This window comes from Canis lupus, chromosome 7 (assembly GCF_011100685.1).
Source record: "Canis lupus familiaris isolate Mischka breed German Shepherd chromosome 7, alternate assembly UU_Cfam_GSD_1.0, whole genome shotgun sequence".
NCBI lineage: Eukaryota > Metazoa > Chordata > Mammalia > Carnivora > Canidae > Canis > Canis lupus.
In genome coordinates, this window is record NC_049228.1 from 18,083,405 (window position 1) to 18,104,867 (window position 21,463).

General features: G+C 37.7%; 1 protein-coding gene, 1 non-coding gene and 1 pseudogene across 2 annotated transcripts in view; 2 read left to right on the forward strand and 1 right to left on the reverse strand.

The window, feature by feature from the left end:
- Nucleotides 1-21,463, reverse strand: part of NIBAN1 (niban apoptosis regulator 1) — a 213,365-nt gene that overhangs the window by 180,866 nt on the left and 11,036 nt on the right. The gene's annotated exons all lie outside the window — the stretch shown is intronic.
- On the forward strand, nt 13,820-13,930 carry LOC119872715. Its single transcript, XR_005362751.1, has one exon. It is a non-coding gene; the product is annotated as a U6 spliceosomal RNA (small nuclear RNA).
- LOC106559024 lies at nt 18,296-18,740 on the forward strand (annotated as a pseudogene).

Here is a 21,463-nt window from a genome sequence, read left to right on the forward strand (position 1 = left end):
TGGCAGCCCAGCAAACTAATAATATCTCAATCAAGATGTTGAAAAAAAGGGCAGCCCCAGTGGCACAGCGGTTTAGCCACCTACAGCCCGGGGTGTGATCCTGGGGACCCTGGATCAAGTCCCATATCAGGGTCAGGCTCCCTGCATGGAGTCTGCTTCTCCCTCTGCCTGTGCCTCTGCGCCCCCCTCTCTCTCTGTGTCTCTATGAATAAATAAATAAAATCTTAAAAAAAAAAAAAGATGTTGAAAAAAAAAAGTATTTTGTCAAATAGACTTAGTTCTCCCCTAAAAGAAAATTATGTATTTGGCTCCCCAAACTATTAAAACTATATAGGTCTCATGTAGAACTCTCCTTCTTTTTTAAAAATCGTATTTCCTAAAATTCTTGCTCGAGTTCTTTATTTTCACATCTTCCTAATGATAATAGACTTCATCAATATAAGCCAAGGCTTTTAGGAACTGGCTTATTGATTTAGTAAAGCACTGAGAAGAAGTGCATATAAGAACATGCAAAAACTAAGCTTCTGGTACACCAGAGCAAGGCAACTGATGATTCAAAAGCTCCCTTTGGTGTAATATATACCAAACTTAATGTGAAAATCCAAATTCAGACAATACAGATTCACTGACCCAGATTTGGGAACTGATACTTTCCTACATTTACATTTCCTCAAAGTAGAAGAAATAACTTAAAGAATATAGAATTTGTCAACTGTTTTTCATTTAAATATACAGTAAAAGTTATATAAAAAGAATTTTTTTATATAAAAAGAATTTTAGTGGATATAAATTTTGTGACTTTTATAGGCTACCTATATATTTGTCAATATAAAAAATTAAATTAATAAGATGATACTATGAACTTTATGTCAAAAGTTTGAAAATTTAGGTGAAATAGATAATTCCCTAAAGTATTACAGAAGATAAAGACAAATACAATTTAATTATATAATCAAACTGATTTAAGAGGATTATTTCTCCTAATAAGTCTTTTTTTTTAAGAGGGGGTAGGGATGGAGAGAGAAGGAGAAAGACAATCTTAAGCAGGCTCCATGCCCAGCACAGAGCCCAATGAAAGGGCTCAGTCTCACAACCCTGAGATCATGACCTGAGCTGAAATCAAGAGTTGGATTCTTAACCAACAGGTACCCCTCTCTTAATAACTCTTTAAATAACTCTCTTTAAATGAGAAATATATTTCTAATGAAGCTTCAGCAAAACCAGGAATACGTTACCTGTATAGGAGATGTCAGCTGGAATCATCCTATCCATCAAAATACAGAATGGATCAGCTCAAATATTCATTGCCTTAGTAGAAAGTCCAGTATTTTCCTCAAGATTCTGGGAAGATCATACTCATGTGGTCACTCGGCTTTAATAAAATTTACCCATACTTTGAGTCAGGCTCCTTTTCAACTGGGGCTCAATCTTGGCCTATAATAACTGCAACTTCCAGTTTAAACAATTTCATCTATCCTCCACTTTAAAAGACTTGAAGAAATGCTACCATAGTTTCTAACAGCTCAAGCCTGTGTCCCTAGGAAGATGACCCCAGCCATTTGAGAGCCTGCCTGAGAAAGACAATGCTGCTGAAAGAACTGACTGTTTATTCCAGCCAAAACCAGTTACAGGCCCCTGACCTTCCTTTTCTTTTCTTTCTTTTTTTTTTTAATATTTATTTATTTATTCATGAGAGACATAGAGAGAGGCAGAGACATAGGCAGAGGGAGAAGTACTGCAGGACTCAATCCCGGAACTCCAGCATCACAACCTGAGCCCAAGGCAGATGCTCAACCACTGAGTCACCCAGGTCCCCCCGCTTCTTTTCTTTTTGAGATGTATCTTCTGTAACTTAGGAATCCCTTTCTGAAGGGCCTCGGAACTTTTCCTTTCAAGTGCAGTCGCCAAAGAGATAGGACCCCGGTCTCCTAGACTGGGAGAAAAGGAGCTTTAGCACCAATTGTCAAACAACATAATCATATGGACTAAACCTCCCCCATTGACATCCATTGGTATTTTTCCTTTTGCACACCCCAGTGTTTAAAACAAGCCTTCCACCTTTTGTTTTGGCAGAGTTCAACTTCAGGATATGCTGCGGTGTCTTCCCTACTGCACTAGTATTGAATAAAATCTGTCCTGCTGATTTTAACAGGTGTCCAGTGCAAAATTGTTCTTTTAGTCTGCTTCAAAATTTTGTTTCTGCTGAATTAATTCAGGCAATGGAAGGCTTCACTGTACCACATGTGCCATTTCTATGCCATACCATGTTGGTCCTGTTGCAAAACCCACTGCTTTTCTCTAATTTCCTTAAAAAAAAAAAAAATTTCCATAGGTATTTAGTGTGAACAGTCAGTCACTTGTACTGGGAGACAGAGGGGTTTTACTTCACAGAAAAGCAACTCTGGGAAGCGAACAAGGGGTGGTGGAAAGGGAGGTGGGCGGGGCTGGGGGTGACTAGGTGATGGGCATTGAAGGGGGGACTTGATGGGATAAGCACTGGGTGTTATGCTATATGTTGGCAAATTGAACTCCAATAAAAAAATAAAATTAAATTAAAAAAAGAAAAGCAAATGGTTTAAAGCAGAGTATTAGAGATCCTTTTAAAAAAATGCTTTACCCTTCTGCTGTGTTGTTTAGTTATTCTCTCTTCTTCCTCTCCTGGAGTCTGCCCCTTTCTTGTACTGAGCAACATGCCACTTCTTTTGTTCTCTTGTCTCATGGTGCCCCTGCTGGGATTCTCACCTTCCACCCCAAACAGTTAATTAAAGTATCTCCTAAAGTAAGACAATTCCTTCCCTAAGATAAATTCCAGTGCCACTTACAAAGAGAATTTTTTTCAACTTGCTACAATTCATATATATCTTCATATTTATCTATTTGCATATCATTATTGAATCCCTTATCACTATGCTTATAAAGGATCATTATAACACCCAACAAGCAAATAAATGTCCTCTGCCTTATCAGAGAAGCAAAACCATCAACAGACAGGGGAGAGATATCACTAAATTAAGGACACTTATAAGTGGCAATTAAAAAGTACATCACTTCACACATCAAAAAGCACTTAAATAGCCATTTACTTTGCTGCATAAATACATAAAAATAAAAATCACTTAGCTAGTTAACAGATTATGAGACCGTTAAATGAAATATATTAAAGGCTTTGTCACTGAACCGTATCTGCAAAATTCACAAAATTCACTATATAAATCTAATGCTATTTCTCATTTTCAAAATAAATGTCAGCTTTCAAACAATCCATTTTTCTCAAAATTCTCCAAGAGTTATTTTTTATTCTACTGTCATTCTTGGACCTTTTGCCTCCATTTTCTCTCTCTCTTTTTTTAAGATTTTATTCATTTATTCATGAGAGACACACAGAGAGAGAGGCAGAGACATAGGCAGAGGGAGAAGCAGGCTCCTTGCAGGTAACCTGATGTGGGACTTGATGCGGGACTTGATCCCAGGTCTCCAGGATCACGCCCTGGGCCGAAGGCAGGTGCTAAACTGCTTAAGCATCTGGGCTGCCCTCTTTTTTTTCCCATCTTCTGGAACCTGGCATGGATTCCTGTTTATAGAAAATAAAAACCTACACGGTTTACTTCACACCTAATAGTACCCTCAGTGAGAGGGGTGCCTGAATGGCTCAGTTGGTCAAGCACTCAACTCTTGATTTTGGCTCAGGTCATGATCTCAGGGTCCTGGAATTGAGCCCCATGTAGAGGCACCATGCTGGGCATGGTGCCTGCTTAAGATTCTCTCTCTCTCATCCTTCGCCCCTCCCCCTCTAAAATAATAGTACCTTCAGTGAGAATGACACATTGTTACAAATTATATTACTAGAATCTCAAATTATGATGAGTCCAGGATAGCTAGATAATTACAGATCAGGGTCACTAGTCTATTTACCAAAAACATGCTGAATAAAGAAACAAGTTGGGATCCCTGGGTGGCGCAGCGGTTTAGCGCCTGCCTTTGGCCCAGGGCGCGATCCTGGAGACCCGGGATCGAATCCCACGTCGGGCTCCCGGTGCATGGAGCCTGCTTCTCCCTCTGCCTGTGTCTCTGCCTCTCTCTCTCTCTCTCTCTCTCTCTGTGACTATCATAAATAAATAAAAAAAAAAAAAAAAAGAAACAGGTTAACATTTATTAGCTATCTAGTATGTCTGGTTATTTCAGAAACATATTCTTCTGTAAACCTTGCAACCTGGCTGCAGGTGAGGATAAGCATTTGTATTTTAAGGTTTAGGAAGTGAGGCTGAAGGAGGTTAAACAAATGTCCCTTGCCCCCAAATTAAACAACCAGAAACTGACAGAATTTGATACAAACTTAGTGATTTTTCAGATAAAAGGCCTATGCTCTTAATACAATGAGATTTTGTCACGCACTACTGCTTTTCACTTTAATACACACATTTGCAGTCTAGACATTTTTATCTGTAATTAGGAATTAAGGCAGTTTCTTTATTGGTACTGTGGCTTGGTCAGCTGAACAGATACAATTAAGGTAGTATTATACTACTGACAAAAAATGTGCTACAAGTTTTAAGTAATTTTAATATTCCAGGAAATATTTAAGTTATTTTTCAATAATAAGCTTATTTATGTTTAAGTTGATGAGTTATACATATTTTCTAGAACTTATTTACTGAATCCTGGCAGGTTTTTATTTCTCCCAAAACAGAAAGAAATATGCAAAATATCTTTAAAAATTCTTTTCTTAACAATTAATAGAAAAAATTTTACTTTTTATCACCCTTTCATTTTCCTAAATCTCATTCACACTATACAATAGCACTCCTGTCTTCTGCTCCTGCCCATACACACATAAACACAGACACAGGACCACAAACACAAGAGTCCCCAATAACTTCATGTGTACAAAGAAGTTAAAGGATAGTATATTTTTTTTCCTTTCCTTTATAGAAGGAATTTCAGATATGGATTAGTCAAGTCTCCTGACCTACAGAGTGTCTTTAGCTGAGCAACGCTGTTGACCTAAATTAAATAAAATTCAGGGACTTAACATGAAATCTTTAATATAAATCTGTTTTTGTGATTTAAGACAAGCTAATGCTAAATATTCAATGAATTATTAACTAATTAATGCAATATTTGTTATTGTATGAGGGACAATTACCAAATGAAGAACACAAGTGGCTGCAGAAAGACCACACATTTAGAGGGGTCTGAGCTTTTGAGGTTTGCTGTTAGACTGACAAAAATTTTAAAGTTACAGTATCCATTGTGGGGAGGTCTTAGGGAAGCAGTCACTTATATATACTACAGGTGAACATATAGTTAATATAATGTTTCATTTGGAAAATTTAATAATGTTATCAAAAACTTTGTTTTTTTAAAGATTTATTTATTCATGAGAGACAGAGAGAGAGAGAGAGGCAGAGACACAGGCAGAGGGAGAAGCAGGCTCCATGCAGGGAGCCCGTTGCGGGACTCGATCCTAGGTCTCCAGGATTAGGCCCTGGGCCGAAGGCTGCGCTAAACCATTGAGCCACCCGGGCTGCCCCTATCAAAAACTTTAAAATGTTTGCATTCTTTACCAGTATTTTCCTCCTAAAGGAATTCATCCTATAGAAGTATACATTATTAAAGAGATTCAGGTGTAAGTATATATATAAAGCTTACTTTCACAAAATGTGTGTGTAAAGAGGTTTACCACAGATTATTGATACTAAAAAAATCCCTTTGAAACAACTTAAATATTTAACAACACATCAGTTTATTAATTGGTGGTGTACTGACACGATGGCACAAAATAAGAAAGGCAATGTAATATACCAAAAGATAGGTTTTCAAATCAGGCAAGCTAAGGTTTAATCCCAACTCAATCAGATATTTGCTGTGTGACTTTAAGATCTCCTTGACTCAGATTTTTCATCTGTAGAGTAGTGACAATACTAATAGTACCTACTTCACATAAATATTATGAAAATACAATGAAAGAATGTATGTTTTAAACACACATTATCTAACACTTGAGAATTATTCTTTTCTATCCATTACAAATTATGTTTTAAATATTATTTCAGAATATGGGAAAATGCTTACAATATAGTATTAAGACTGAAATTATAAACAGATGGTTGTAATTATAGTAGAATTTAAATAGTTCTACAAACTATGAATATATTAATGCCAGGCTTTTTTTCCTAATTAGCCCCTCGCTGGGTAACTAACTGCAAGACCTCTGCTCTGTCTCCCCAGTCTTCCTCGGGCATTTCTGGGAAGCCCCAGGGTAAATCTCATATGCATTCCATTCCCACAGAATCCAGGCTACTCCTGGTATCAATTTGTCCAGAACAACTGGGTTGAAATTTTTTCAGCCTCTCAAAGCAGTCCTATTGCTAAATATAATCTGAAATTCTTTGCACTTTTTGGCTTTGGTACCTGAACCAAAGGTAGCAGGACTGAAATATTCTTTAACTATTTATGGAGAATTAATGGTGCCTGACTTCTATTAACTTTCCTAGTAATTATTTTCTCCTTTCATTCATTTTTTTTTGTCATTTGTACCTCAAAATCAACATCTTATTATATGATGCCCTATTTTTAAACTGTTCTTTCATTGTATAATTTTGCCATTTATTGACTTGTTTACTGATAGTGACTTAATCTCTTTAATTAGATTATACATTCCTTAGGAGAAAAGGCTGGGTTTTCTTTTTCTTTAGCATCCTCTTTTTTTTTTTTAATTTTTATTTATTTATGATAGTCACAGAGAGAGAGAGGCAGAGACACAGGCAGAGGGAGAAGCAGGCTCCATGCACCGGGAGCCCGATGTGGGATTCGATCCCGGGTCTCCAGGATCACGCCCTGGGCCAAAGGCAGGCGCCAAACCGCTGCGCCACCCAGGGATCCCTCTTTAGCATCCTCTTATAGCATTCAGTGTAATTCTACCACAGATGTGAAATATGAACTCAGGAGGTTCTTATTAATGTAGTCTCAAGAATGCAGTAAGGAATAAATCATGTAATGGATAACTGTGACTCAGTAAGAAATTCTTTTATGCTAATAGGGTGGTCCCTTGTGTGTTGATTCCTGCCCTTCTTGCTCTACACTACCACTATCCATCCCAGTCTAAAATAGTGAAAAGGCAGCAAACCCCTGGTCTGGGCTCCTCTGACCTGTCAAATTCCTCCCTTACATGGGCTGCTGAGGCTGCTGAACCAGAGATATGCTTCCATAGGGAGCAAAGTAGGTGGAGGCCCTGGGATGCTATATTCAACATGCACTATCCTATATCCTTGGTCAATTTCGTGTGCATCCTTGCATGTTTCTTTTCTGGTTTCAGGTGAAAGTGAAAATTATCCCAATCAAGTCACTATTCACGTCAAACCTTAAACTGGGATCAGCCTTTGTGGTTTGACCTAGCTCATTAGGAAATCTTTTATATTATCTCATCTAATCCTCTCCAAACGAGGGGTGATCTGGCAAGACACTTAGTGCTCACCAATGACTCCATAGCCTTCTCCACATTTCCTAGCCTCCCTTGCAGATAGAATGGAGCCATGTGACTAGTTCTGGCCAATGGACTAAACAGAAATAACATATGTCTCCTTGGGGGTCAAGGAAGTTAAAAACAGGTATGCTTCCTCCATCTCTCTTCTGTTACAATGATCTCTTGGATTAGGAGCCATTAGTCACAAGAAGGAGGACAGCTGCCAGATCCACACTGGAATGTATGAGAGCAAAAAAATACGCCATTGTGTTAAACTGCTGAGATTTCACAATATGTTATTGCAGCATAGGCTATTCTGTCCTAACGTAGATGACATTCAGAATATTTAATAATTAATGCAGAACGGGCACTGACCTCACAGAATAAATGACCAAACAGAACAGACATTGGTTGTAAATAGCTGGTATGACTATATGAGACCATACCAGTTAATAGCCCAGAAAACAATCCTACAAATTTGTTTCAATTTTATAGTTGATGAAATTGAAGTTCAAAGAAGATTAAGTGACCTGCCTAAAAGTATTGCCTTGTGATACTCAGTCCAGCTCTGCTTGTTACAAAGCCCACTCTCTATCTCAGCATTCTGCTTTCTGCTTGTTGAATGATGCCTTACCTCAACAACTCATCAAAAGTTGGGCTGCAACAGAACTGTCTAAACAGCTTCATTGTTTATCTAGAGTATGGTGGTATGGCCCAAGAGTATATGTTTATTATTACATTTTTATTAACTTGAACCTAGTCTTGCCTCTATAAAAAGAATATCAGTCTTATATCTTGCCTTTTCTTTTAAATTTTCCTTTTGTTCTTAGTCATCATTAACCCTGAAGCTATGTTACGTAGGTTGATTTATCCAACTTTATGATATACCACACACATTAAAAAGGTAAGAGAAAATTAAACTGAATGAAATCTTTGGGTTTTGGCATGTTCTTTTGCTCCTGCTGCTCATTCTTCATTTAAATTCCTGTCTCTTTTCTCCATGACATGATAATCATCTCCACAGCAACTAACTATTATACCACAAAGGATGGTGCCAATGAGTGAGAACTGATCAGCAGGAGCTGAGCAACACTTAAGCAACAGTGATTCAATTTTCTTACAAATATCTCTAATTATAATAAGCTAAGGAAGAAATATATCATTCTTGTCGTACCCCCACCTCTCAAAGACAAGCAGTGCTATCACTACATAGTTTCTCATAAAAATATTGTACATTCATTCACAGCTGGCTTTAAAAAGAGCATATTCCTATGTAGGGATGATATCACCTGTTACTGCAAGGCAAACGTATGTCTAGACTGAAAAGTAGATCCAAATTAACTTAAAATCAACACAGATTACTGTGTGATTTAAGAGTAGAAACCCGAGCAGGATCTGCATTTTGCAGATTGCTAATAACATTCAAACAAACAGCAAATCAAAACCTCTTGCAAAGTGAAAGAAAGGGTACAGAAATAGTTACTTGGCAAGGGGATAGGTATTATCAGAGCTTCTCTTTCTAACGAGGAAATCTGGAATGGGAATGATGTGGTCCAGAGCTTGTACAGGTGTTAATCACAGCAATGATAACAAGCATTACATTTCAAAGGGATTTGAATACTTTAAAACACAATCTCAAGGTAACACTTTCACTGGCATACAGAATTCTCTAGGGAGGCTAAAACCATAATACATCCTAGTGATGGAGTCTAAGAGAACAGTGGATGATTGCCAGATGCTGCCTATTACTCACTGTTTTTATATTGGTTTTGTAGGATTTAAAGTAAAATTGTATTTATTTATCTAATTTATTTAAAGATTTTATTTATTTATTCATGAGAGACAGAGAGAGAGACAGGCAGAGACATGGGCAGAGAGAGAAGCAGGCTCTGTGCAGGGAGCCTGATGTGGGACTCGATCCTGGGACTCCAGGATCATGCCCTAGGCTGAAGGCGGTGCTAAACCGCTGAGCCACCAGAGCTGCCCCCCTTTCCAGTACTTTTGGGCCAAAGGCAGGTGCTCAACTGCAGAGCCACCCAGGCATCCCTCAAATTGTATTTATGATCTATAATACATAATCTTATAAGTGGCATGTGCTGTTTGAAGAATGTCAGTCTTGCATCTCCCACTAGATGACAAGCATCTCGAGAACAGGTACCATGTCGTAGATGACCACATACTATGTTCTGTGTAATGGTCAAGACAAACATGATAAAGAGGTATTGCTTCAATTTAAAATTGAAATGGCAAGGTCCTCAGATCTATATTACACTTGGAAAACATTATTGATGTTGACACTCTCTGCTCTTTTAGCCCTAAAGTTGAAGCGAGTTGGGTAGTAGGGTGATCCACCATTCTGGATTCTCTCATGATGGGAGCCCTCCCATATCCTCAAACCCATTAGTCTCCTAATGACATTTTATTTTTTATTTTATTTCCTAATGACATTTTACCCTTAACCTGGATTCCATTGTCAACCATCCAAAAGAAAGGTCCTCCTAGTACCTTAAATCTCTAGCCTGTGTTCTCTCATTGATCACATCTGGTCTTTCTGGATCATCTCTATTGTTACTGTGTGGTCTCCAGCCTCATAATTGCTGGAGGAAGTCATGGAATTTTGTTGACATGGCTCTCTCTAAATTCACACTTTTTATCTCAACCTGGCCTGCCCAGGAATCCGTTAGGTTATCTTTTATTGAATTAAAAAAAATCATTTAAAAGATTTTATTTATTTTACAGATAGAATCAGAGAATACAAGCAAGGAGAATGGCAGAGGGAGAGGGAGAAGCAGGCTCCCCGCTGAGCAGGGAGTCTGATATGATATGGAGCTCCATTCGAGGACCCTGGGATCATGACCTGAGCTGAAGGTAGAGGCTTAAATGACTGAGCCACCCAGGTGCCCCTCTTACTGATTTCTTAACACTGTCTATATATTCAAAATTTTAAACTAGTACAGGAAGGGTATGGACCTTGAACTGACATAGCAGGGTCTTAGAGAGGCTCCTAGCTGCACCCTGTATTTACCCTTTAATTGCTAACAGAGGGCCTGGGAGAGAAGCCAAGGTTGCCTGGGCAGATGTTTACCAACTGTTACAAAAGTATGTCAATATTTTGAAAAAGTAGTACAATAATGTGGTTTAAACCAACTAGCAGTCCTGTTTTCAACTATAACTCTTCCAAAAGCTCTCTTCTATTTTTTCTTGCCCTCAATTCAACATCAACTTTTCTATTCATTCAACAAATATTTATTGAGGATCAGCCATCATTCTCAGTAAACAAAAGAGACAAAAATCTCTGTCCTGTAACCTTACATTCTAGTGGGAGGGGACAAATAACAGAAAACAAAAAAACAAATAAATCATAAAGTATGTTTGAAGGTGATAAGAGCTATGGAAAAAAAAAAGAAAAAGGAGAGGGTAGAGGAGTTCAGGACTGCAGGAAGCAGGTGGAGGTTTTAGATACGGTGTGAGGGTTGGACTCATTGAGGAAGATGAGAGATAAGCTACATGATGAGAAAAAGCATTCAGGACAGAGGGAACAGGCCACGCAAAAGTTTACTTTCTAGGGGTACCTGGATGGTTCAGTCGATTGGGCATCTGACATTTGATTTCTACTCAACTTGTGATCTTGAGGTTGTGGGATAGAGCCCCATGTCAGGTTCCATGATCAGTATAGAGTCTGCTCGAGATTCTCTCTCTCCCTCCGCCCCTCCCTACTCTGTGTGTGAAAATAAATAAATAAATAAATAAATAAATAAATAAATAAATAAATAAAATATTTATTTATTCATGAGAGACATAGAGGGAGAGGCAGAGGCACAGAGGGAGAAGCAGGCTCCTCGTGGGGAGCTCTACGCACGACTTGATCCCAGGACCCCAGGACCACAACCTGAGCCAAAGGCAGAAGCTCAACCACTGAGCCACCCAGGAGCCCTAAATAAATAAATCTTAAAAAAAAAAAAAAAGCTTACTTTCTAGAAACTCCTATTAAGAAATGATTTAACCTTCAACCTCCTACTCCACAGAGATCAAAGTTACTGGTAAATGATCTCTTTGGCCTTTCTTCCTTTCCACTTCTAGAATACCTTTAAATTTTCTTTATTCCTTCACAGCTTATGTAAATAAATGTTCCTCTTTTCAATGTCTTTGATTTCCCATACCTTCCCCCAGGAGAATCCTCCTCTATCCTCCTCATCTCATTCATTCTTCTTTTCATCATCTATAATCCCTTTTCATTCTGTCTCTTCAAATATACAGAAGTCTTTTCTAAATTAAGAACACCATTGTCACTTAAATATTTCTTCTAATTATAGGTTGTTTCTCCCAGTTAAAGTATCTTCAATTTCTTTAACACATATATTCTCTTTAGCCTTGATTTCTGCCTTCTGCCCCCTTCAAACTTAAACGGATCTCTTGATTCCTAAAATTAAGCAGTCCTTAACCCCGGTTCACAGACCTATCAGTTGATAATTTTCTAAAAAAGATTTATTTATTTATTTTAGGGCATGCACAAGCAAGAAAAAGAGAGAGAGAGAGAGCAAGAGCAGGGGGAGGGGGAGGGGCAGGGAGAGAAAGAATCTCAAGCAGACTCCCCACTGAGTATGAACCCTGAGCTGGGCCTGATCCTACAACTCTGAGATCATGACCTGAGCTGAAATCAAGAGTCAGATGCCCAACTGACTGAACCACCCAGGCACCCCCAACTGTCAGTTGATAATTATCATGGTCCAGGGAAAACTAGTTTATAAAGGAATACAATTACTTGTATAAAAATAGTATTTGGGGCAGCCCAGGTGGCTCAGCAGTTTAGCGTCGCCTTTGGCCCAGGGCGTGATCCTGAAGACCCGGGATCGAGTCCCAGGTCAGGCTCCCTGCATGGAGCCTGCCTCTCTCTCTCTCTGTGTCTCTCATGAATAAATAAATAAAATCTTAAAAAAAAAGGTATTCTCAATTAACTCAACAATTTCTAGAACCTCCCGAAGTCTTTATTTTTTTTTCCCGAAGTCTTTAAAAAAAAAAAAAAGTATTTGGTTTGTTAAAGTTGTAAATTTTAAAACCTCAAATACACTCTGCAATTTAACTCTGCTTATCTGCCCACTTGGTTCCCTCTATCGTAGAATGTTCCATCAAAATCCTGCTTTTTCTTCAGGGCTCAAATGCTCATTTGAAATTGTTTCCTCCTCTCTGTTCCCTTATCATTTCGCTTATATTACATAGGAAAATGGTTTCACCAATAGCTATGCATATGCTTACCTCTTTCAGAAAACCGTGAGCTTCTTGAGGATGTATACTATGTCACGTTTTTGTTTTCTTGAGAAATGGAGAATTCCTTATTTTCTTGACTCTGTTTTTCAGATATTTTGGGTCTTATATGTGGCAAAGTGTTTTTATATAATTATTAATGAAACATTCAGTCTCTCACACTGCACTAGCAGCACAGGAGCTGCAATACTGAATTCTTGGCAAAAATGATAATTGACATCAATGACTGTAATGATAACACTGAAACTGCTTTCCTGGTACAGAACTGCAGTGGGGCAAACTGTAACTTCTAGTGGCTGGTGGTGGCAACATTTTCCTCCTTAGATTCATTCATGGCAGGTGGGTTTGGGCATTCTTCCTGAGGCTTAACCTTGAGCCTAATGTTCCAAACATCCCAACCATTTTGTGAACTACCTCATGCTATTTAATAAATACCTCAAGCTTTTGTCTTGCTTGGTTGACCAAAGGCAGCTTCTGTTGCTTATGACTAAGAACCCTGACTGAAAAGATATTTTCCTTAATTCCCCATAGACCAATTAAGTCAGTATAATAGTATTAAATGAGACTTAGTCATAGGGATAATACAATGAAAATATAACATTGAAAGTAAACTATCACAGGCCCCTAGGTATTTGCTACTTTTAGAGCCTACAAGCCTACCATGTGCTCCTAAGGAAACTTTCACAGGCCTCTACACCCAGTTTCTGACAGGGCTACATGTGCAGAACCTAGCTTGTCAGGTCCAATTAGCTTTAGGTATAGTGCCTATGGCTCCCAATATTTTTAGGGAACCATGAAAATGTTTTAATTTTAACTTCTTAAAATGGATTTTTTTTAAAAAAGTTTAAAATTTAAATAATAAATAGAATGTATATGCATTATTATAAAAATATAATAATGAATCCAGCTTGAATTAAACAACACCATATAAAATACGTGTGTATGTGTATAGAGAATAGAGAAATCAAAAATAGATCATATACATATAGTATACTGGAGATTACCAATGTCCCAAGTCAGTTCAGTGAGGGAATTTTTTTTAAACAAATGGTGTTGAAACAACTGTAAAAATGTATGGAAAAAAGTAAACCTTAAGTATTCACTTCTGCAGCACATACATATACCGAAGTTGGAATGATACAGAGAAGATTAGCATGGTGTTTATGCAAGGATAACATGCAAATTCATGAAACAGCCCATATTTAAGAGTCGACCTTAGGTATTTTTACCACACACAAAAATCTTAACTATGTGAGGTATTGGCAATGTTAATTAGCTTGATTGTGTTAATCTATTTACAATGTATATGTATAATAAATTCTTACATTAGAACAATCTAATTAAATAATGATTAAAAAATGAATAGACACCTCATCCAAGAAGATATATGAATGGCAAGTAAGCATATGAAAATGAAAAGTTGATTACTGTCACTTGTCATTATACAATTGCAAATTAAAATAACAATAAGATACCATTATACACCTATCAGAATGGCAAAAATCCAAAATACTAACAACACCAAATGCTGGCAAGAATATGAAACAAGAGGAACTCTCATTCATTGCTAATGGGTATGCAAAATGGCACAGCCACTTTGGAAGACAATTTGGCAGTTTCTTACAAAACTTAACATTCTCTGACCACATGGTCTGGGAATTGTGTTTTTGGGTATTTACCCAAATGAGCTGAAAAGTTATGTCCACACAAAAACCGGCACACAGCTGTTTAAAGCAATTTTATTCACAATTGCCAAAATTTGGAAACAATCACGAAGTCCTTCAGTAAGTTAATGGATAAATAAACCACAGTGTGTCCAGAATAATATTATTCAGCATTAAGAAGAAATGAACTATCACGCCATGAAAAGACATGCAGGAACATTAAGTACATGTTACTAAGTGAAAGAAGCTAATCTGAAAAAGCTACATGTGATTCCAGCTATATGACATCCTGGAAAATGCAAAACTACAGAGACAGTAGAAAGATCAGTGATTGTCAAAGGATGGGTGTATGAAAGGATGAACACATAGAATATAGAGGAATTTAGGGTATTGAAAGAACTCTGTGTGATATGATACTAGAATGGTGGATGCATATCACATTACATATTTGTCTAAACCCACTGTACAACACCAAGCATGGACCCTAATGTGAACTATGGACTTCAGGTGATAAAGATGTGTCAATTGACTGTAGCAAATGTAACACTCTGGTCCAGGGTGTTGAGTGGAAGTTGCAGTGGGAGAGGCTATGCATATGTAGAGGCAGGAGGTAGATGGGAATTCTCTATACCATCTGCTCGATTTTGCTGTTAATCTAAAAGAAATCTCTAAAAAATTAAAATCTATAAAAAATGTAAGCCATACACTGAGAGAAAATATTATTATTTTTAGAGATTTTATTTATTTATTTTTTCATGAGAGAGAGAGACAGAGAAAGAGAGGCAGAGACATAGGTAGAGGGAGAAGCAGGATCCATGCAGGGAGCCTGATGTGGGACTTGATCCAGGCATTCCAGAATCACAGATGCCCAAAGGCTGAGTCACCCAGGCATCCCTAGAGAAAATATTCTTAATATGTAGATTTGGTAAAGAACTTATATAATAATACATAAAAGACACATACAAATTAAAATAAAAGGATAAAAAAGTTTTAAATATGCAAAAACCAGGTATTTCACAAAAGCAGCTTTGAAAGTGGCCAGTAAGCACAGGAAAAGATACTCAACATCATTAGTTTTCAGGGAAATATGAATTAAAACCACATTAAAATTTCACCTCATACCCACTAAAATGGCTAAAACGAAAAGACTGATATCATCAATTGTTGGCGAGCATGTTGTACAAGTAGAACTCTCATATACTGCTGATAAGAGTATGAAATGATATAATCTCTTTGGACACGGGCACTTGGGTGGCTCAGTCAGTTAAGCATCTGCCTTCGGCTCAGGTCATGATCTGGGAGTCCTGGGATGGAGCCCTGCATCTGGCTCCCTGCTCAGTGGGGAGTCTGCTTCTCCTATTCCCTCTGCTCTTCTCCCATTCTCATGCTCTCTCTCTCTGTCTAATGAATGAATATTTTTAAAAAAATCTCTTTGGACAACTGTTTGGGAGCTCCTTTTTTTAAAATATTTTATTTATTTATTCATGAGAGACTCACGGAGAGAGAGGCAGAGACACAGGGAGAAGCGGGCTCCATGCAGGGAGTGAAGAGGGGGTCTCCAGGATCACACTCTAGGCCAAAGGCGGGGCTAAACCACTGAGCCACCTGGGCTGCCCTGTTTGGGAGCTTCTTATAATATTATACACCTAATGACCCAGCAATTCTACTCCTATCCAAGAGAATGAAAATCTACATTCACAACAAGTTGACTAACAGTGTTTGTAACTGGAAGCAAATAGGATTATGGATTTTTAAAAAATGTTATGTATGTATATAAAAGAAATTTGTAATAAAGTACTAATACAACAATTTGAATAAATCTCTAAAACACTGCACAGAGTAAAAGATAACATACCATATAATTCCATTTATGTGACTTCAAAAGCATAATAACCCATGGTGATAGAAATCAGAACACACCTGCCTATCTGGGAAGCGAGACATGAAGGAACTTTCTAGGGGAGATGGAAGGGTCTTATGTCTCCACTGGGGTGGTAGTTACATGAATACATACTTTTGTTAAAATTCATCCAATTGTACATTTAATATCTATGCATTTCCCTGCATGCAAATTTTAGATCCATAGGAAAGAAATGTTATCGTATAATTACCTTAAGCTTGGGTAAGCAAGACATATCATTTACATGTTTTTTTGTTTCCCACCCTGGTGCCTAGAATTGTTCAGCACACAATGACTGCTCAATACTTGTTTGAGGGAAGTTAAAACAAATGAATCAATTGTTTTGGCAGTTCATAGACATACAATGAAATATTTAGGTAGTTTCTTTTAAACATGTGTTTCATTTCCTACCAATAACTCCTTATAAAGAAAATACCTTTTTTCTGTGTTTCAGATTGTCAATGACCACTCTAGCTTTGAACAAATTAACTCTTTCTGACAGTCAATATACAAGTATATGTGTACACGTGCATGTCTCCAGTTGTCAAGTTTTTCTCTTGGGATAGAAACTGTCTACAATTGGCTAATTATCTTTTAATTTTTTAAAAAATATCTTATCACATGAGTGTATTTTTTAAAAGATTTTATTTATTTGAGAAAGAGAGAAGACTCCCTGCTGAGTAGGGAGCCTGAGTGGGGCTTGATCCCAGGAACCTGGGATCATGGCTTGAGCTGAAGGCAGACGCTTAACTGACTGAGCCACCCAGGCACGCCTAAGTGTACTGTAAAAATAAACTGAAAACTAAATCAAAAGTGCTTTTGAGAAATATCTCTTTGCTCAATTAATGATTTTCAAGATAATTTCCCTTCAAAAAGTGGAGAAATGACTGTAAAGTTGTTCCATACTGTGTTTTTTTTTTTTGTTCAGACTGTTCCCAAACTAAAGCATTATGGGAAATATTTTCTTTAATAGTAATTTTCAAGTTTTAAAAAATAAAGACTACATAACGATAGGTAGATTACTCATGTTAGGCTAAGTCTCTTTTTTTCCTTAGATGTGACTTGAAAGAATAGATTTTTTTAAAGCTTCAGTTAAAAAAAAAGCAGATGGCAAAGATATGTTACTGAATTCTAGCTATTAAAATTTGATATCTAAATTCCAGATGAGAATGAAACGAATGCGAATGTGTAAATGTTAATATTTACATATAAGAGCTGTATTTTCCAAAAATGTTTTGCTTTAGATTAAGCAAGAGTTACTCAGAAAGTTTATGGTCTTTCCCAATATGAAAATATTGCATTGCAAAAGCCAGAAGTTTCAACAATTTCCAGATTAAGAAATGAAGTCTTAGTTAATTTGAAAAGATGAAGAACTTTTATTCTATTATATAACCATCATAAAAGGAAACTTCTGAACCACCACCAAGTTCTGATTCTCTACTTTCAAGCTGAGGTCACATTCCTCTCCCCTGTCCGTCTTGGGATAGCCTCTTCTAGTAAGCATACATCTGGTTTAAATTCCCACCATATGTGATAAATCAATGCATAAGAGATAATAAATTTAGAAGACTATTTTCTTATAGGCTTTGGCTTCTATTCTCTTAGCATTTCCAAGTCTGATGATTTTTCCATCTTAGATTATCTATGTTGTAGTAATAAGAGAAGGCCCAAAACACAGAATGTATTTAAGACCAAGAACTTATTTCCAAAGGCAATCAGCAGGAAACTTGAAATGATTAATCCGGTATCTTTATGAACTTTGAAAAACTGAACCCAACATTTCATGACTTTTTATGCTATAGTCCTTTTTATCAATTATCTTTAGTGATTGGGGATTATAACTAAAATATAATGAATATTCACTATTTAGATGATTTGTAGATTTATTCTTTTATTTTAGTATAAATATTTAGAAACCCAGCACCATTATTATTAGTTAAAGCGGGGTCACCAATTGTGAGAAGGTAGTTTAGAATAGTGGTTAAGGATATGGATTTGGGACACAAGATGACAGCCACCACAGGCTTGGGAGTAAAAGTCTTGCAATTTTCGACTGTGGGAAGAACTGGAAGAAGGCCAGAAAGGAGTAGGAGGTGGCACAGTTAGCTGAGGTCTAGAAGATGACAAAGATATGACACTTCTAAGATGGACAGGGATGATTGATAATTGGGCCTCCAAGAACAATTTATGAAAACCGAATATATAGCCTTAAAATAGAATGTGGGCCTAAATACCAGAAGCACCCCCCTTTGTAAGATTTGTAACAAAAATTAATATGAATGGAGTTAATAATTCTAATGGAGTGGTGGACCCAAGAGCCATATCAGTGCTAGTAAAATGGCAGAATTCATATAGCATCAAAGTTGTCCTGCAAGAGCTCTGGCGCCTAATGATCTCTAAAGAAAACATGAAACTCCCTCAGCTGCTCCAAGGACAGTGTTACAGCAATTAATCAAAAAGAGAAACCACAGGCCCTCTCCCTACCCCATTCGATTTAAGCAGTCACTTGCTTAAAAATGTCCACAGTAGTACGTTTTCTAGATACATCTTGTAGACCTCAAAAGTACTGGAAAGGGGGGCAGCTCTGGTGGCTCAGCGGTTTAGCGCCGCCTTCAGCCTAGGGCATGATCCTGGAGACCAGGGATTGAGTCCCATGTCAGGCTCCTTGCATGGAGCCTGCTTCTCCCTCTGCCTGTGTCTCTGCCTCTCTCTGCTTTCTGTGTATTCTCATGAATAAATAAATAAAATCTTAAAAAAAAAAAAAAGAAAAAAAAAGTACTGGAAAGGAAGCTCCCATTCAAAGGCAATTTATCTTAAGATACTGTAAATGATACTAATTTTTTGTCCATTTGAGATACATGCTATGCTATAACAAATCATACTGTGAAGTGTAACCACTGCCTACATAGTTAAATTTCTGGGATCAAGAAAGTATATTTAGATTGATTCCCATCATAACTGGTGGGGCACAGCTAACTCAACTGTGAAAAGACACATCACACAATCACCCTGTTGCTGATTACAAGGCCTGGGGTCTCTGCTTTCTCCCCTTCTCCTCCTGCTGGCTCCCTCCCTCCTTCCATTGACCCCTCTGTCCCTGCAATAGCCCTCCAGCTTGGAGTGGCTTGCTAGAATAGGCATCGAGGTTTCAGGTCATAGCCTGGGGGACTACTGCTGGGTGTGCAGGGGTGCTTCAACTGCACCCCTGGTTTCTTTTTTTAAGTCTTAAATGATGCCCTCCCCACTCCAAGCCATCATCCTTTCTCCACTTCCCATGACCATCCTCAGCCGAAGCATAGATTGTAACCCCCTCTGCTCCCCTCTGAAATTGGCCTTTGGTGAGGAATTCAGGGCTTTCCCCATATCTTCTCGCCCACCTTAATGGAGGGGTGCTGCATTTTCCTTTCTCCTCAAGTCCCTTTTTGCATCATCACCACCCAACACTTCCTTGTTTTGGCCAAAGCCATCAGGTAAGGTTGGAAAGAGTCTCTAACTTCCCTTGTTTAGTTTGGAATATTTACTCACTCTCCACCAGCCTGGGAATGAATATTGGGTCCTCAGCCCTGCCACCCTCTGCTGTCATCGTCTGCTGATACTGTTTTTTAGCTCAGGTTTTGATAAAGTGAAAAGAACAGTCACCAGGGGTACTCAGACCTGCCAGCTCTCAAAGTGCTTGGTGGTAAAACTTGGAGAAAGGCCATAGAAGATACTTGTAAGCACACACGATCCCTCTGAATGAACTGTTTTCTGTAATTGCTTTTGCTTTTAACAATTGAAGAAATTTTAAACAGGGTTCTTACGTGGTCATCTTACAATCCATTTGGGTCTAGTTTGGAATCTGACAATTGGAACAAAAAGAACCTTGGATTTGATGCATGCTTTGTTTTTGGTGCTGCTGTGTCTCATGGTCCTCAGCAGGGATGGAGAAAAAAAACTTGGTGTGCACAGCAGATCCCCGAAATTGGCAGGCTTGACTTCCTGGCAAATTGCTGCGTTTTTCCACTTTTCTGTTCAGGACCACTAAATGCTGAGATGTGGATGCATACTGAAATAAATGCAATTCATTGTGTTCTAAAGGTTTTTTTTTTTTTTAATTTAGTGTTTCTGCAAAACCACCTATTGAAGCAGCAACTATCAAGTCTGAAAAGCAATCGATGTTTCCATTAATCTTTTTTGGGGGGATACCTTAGTTCTAAGGATTTAATATCCTGTAAGTAAAGTTGAACATAACAGTATTCCATAAGCAGCCTTTTTATTGTCAGACCATTGCCTGATTTTAATATAATAAAAAAAAAGTGTGTGGTAAAAAACAAAAAAGGATATGGATATGCTCATCCTATTACTTGAGGTGACTTAGGATAAGTACTGAAATGCATTAAACCTCTATTTTCTAATCCATAAAATGGTAGTAATTATGGTAACTTCTTCATAAAGTTGGCATAAAGATGAAATGAGATGATGCTTCTAAAATACTTAGCACAGTACCTGACACATACACAATTTATGAGATTTTTGGCTATTACCATGGTTGTGAATTTACCTACAACTCTTCTCGTTTTCAGGATAAAGCTAATATTGCCAAGACTGGAAATCTATGAGAGGTGTTGTTCCATAGTGTGTAATTAAAAATGGGCCTCAAGGAAGAATTATTCCTATTGCATTTCTCTTATTGGCCTCATCACATTTGGTATGTGTCTCTGTCTCCTACTTGATGCTAGGTTCTTTTGAGGATAGGGTCTATGTCTCTTTGAATTACTGAGTGTGGTTAATTGTAGAATCTTGCTAAGGGAGTGTGTAAATGAACATGTATGCAAATACACTTAAAAATTAATTTTACATTTTGAGTTATTTATGTGGTTTTATTTATTTATTTTTAAAGATTTTATTCATTCATTCATGAGAGACACACACACACAGAGAGAGAGAGAGAGAGAGAGAGAGAGAGAGAGGCAGAGACACAGGCAGAGGGAGAAGCAGGCTCCATGCAGGGAGCCTATGTAGGACTCAATCCCCGGTCTCCTGGATCATGCCCAGGGCTGAAGGTAGGCACCAAACTGCTGAGCCACCCAGGGATCCCAATTTATGTGGTTTTAAGTAATCATAAGGAGTGACTCCTTTTAGCTCCCTTGAGTCTAGAAAGCAATATAGACATTATAGCTACAAATAAAAGGATAG